This window comes from Meriones unguiculatus (assembly GCF_030254825.1).
Source record: "Meriones unguiculatus strain TT.TT164.6M chromosome X unlocalized genomic scaffold, Bangor_MerUng_6.1 ChrX_unordered_Scaffold_30, whole genome shotgun sequence".
Lineage (NCBI taxonomy): Eukaryota > Metazoa > Chordata > Mammalia > Rodentia > Muridae > Meriones > Meriones unguiculatus.
The window spans coordinates 4,136,878-4,138,914 of NW_026843706.1; positions in this window are offsets into that span (position 1 = coordinate 4,136,878).

Consider the following 2,037-nt stretch of genomic DNA (forward strand, 5'->3'; position numbering starts at 1 on the left):
AGGGATGAGTGTCTCTGTGTTTCCTGACACGGGGTGGGAACACTGCTGCAGGATATGGACTGTAGAACCTACACAATGAAAGATACGAATTCATGTGGATCATCCCAACAAAGAGACGGCTCATCACTTAGACAATAACTACATCCTCGTGGTGTTGCTTGTGCCCTACCCGATATTAAGCAATTTAAAGACCCTCAGGAGGGCCAAACACATCACCCTAGTAAAGCATATCAGTAGAGGCTGGGAGACATAGCTTGCTTAGCAGGCACAACACCTGAGCTTTCAACCCCAGCGCTGCATAACCTGGGTGCATGTCTAGAATCCCAGAAATGTACATGGAAAGTAGGAGCATCAGGATCAAAGTTTCAGTCATTTTTGGCCACCTAGCAAGTTTAGGGCCAGATGGATATCTGAGAACCTGTATAAGTAACTGAATAAATAATGTACTATTAGCACCACATTGAAAAGAATAGTGTGGAGAAGCCACAAGTGTGACACTGGAAATCCATTCCTTTCAAAACTTTGGACTTTGGGGTGATATAGACTGCAGGATTGTTACACCGCCAGAGCTGTTAGTAATATAGCAAGGATCTTCACTCTATAGGGAATTTTCAAATGATGTACCAGCGCTTCCAAATACCTGTACCCTTGTTTTTATCCCCGAACGTTGTGCCATGTTAAAAGAGAACACCACTAAATGTGCATGCTTACAAAATAGGCAGTGTGTGAAGCATTTTTCCACGTGTGCGATGCCGAAGAAGATATCACCAAAAGAATAAGAGTGAATATCTTCCTTTAAAAGGATATAGTTCGATTTCACCAAATCACTTACAGAACATAGAACTTCTCCAATATTTAGGTGTTCATATCGGTTTTACTCATAATAGCCTGAAACTAGAAACAACCTAGATGTTTCTGAACCAATGAACTGAGAGAGACATTGTGGTACATCAATACAATGGACTACTACTCAGCAATTAAAAACATTATTAAATCATGAAATTTGAAGGCAAACAGATGGAACTAGAAAAGACCACACTGAGTGACAAAGAAACCCAGAAGCCAAAGATACAAATGGTATATGCCCTTACATAAAAGCTTATTAGAGATAAAACATAGGATAAACATACTAAAACCTATAGTCCTAAAGAAGATAAACAGCAAGGAAGACCGCTGGGAAGATGCTCAGTCCTCATTCAGAAGGGCAAATGCAACAGATATCAGAAGGAGGAGAAGATAGGGAGCAGGACAGGAGCCTACCATAGAGAGCCTCTGAAAGACTCTCTATTTTTCGAGGTATGAAAGCAGAGGCTGTTACTCATAGCCAAACGGTGGACACAGGGCATAGAATTTTATAAAAGAAGGGAGAGGTGGAAAACTGGGAGGGGACAGTAGCACCAAGAAGAGAACTAGAGAGAGAGAGAGAGAGAGAGAGAGAGAGAGAGAGACAGAGACAGAGACAGAGAGAAAGAGAGAGAGAGAGAAAGAGAAAGAGAAAGAGAAACTAGGCCCTGAGGGCTTGTAGAGACCAATACCCCAAGCAAGGACCATGCCTGAAGAGGATCTGAACACTGCTCAGGAGTAGCCCACAGATTCTCTCTCCAAGTAGGTCCCCAGTAAGGGGAATAGGGGCTGTTTCTGTATGAACTCAGTGGCAGGCTCTCTGATCACCTCTCCCTGCGGGGTGCAGCATCACCAGGCCACAGAGGAAGACAATGTAGCCAGCCCTGATGAGACCACATAGGCTAGGGTCAGATAGAAGGGGAAGAGGACCTCCAGTATCAGTGGACTAGGGGAGGGGCATAGCAGGAGAAGAAGGATGGGCGATGGGATTGGGAGGAGAAGAGGGGAGGAGACACAGCCAGGATACAAAGTGATAAACTGTAATAAGTTGTAAAAAATAATAAAAAATCTTAATATCAAAACAGATAATGAGAAGGAAAGCTGCCAAACATATGTGTTTATGAATTGGTTTTAAGTATGCAAAGTTGGATGCCAGCAATTTCAGTCTACACCAGCTATTTGTTGCTCCCACCT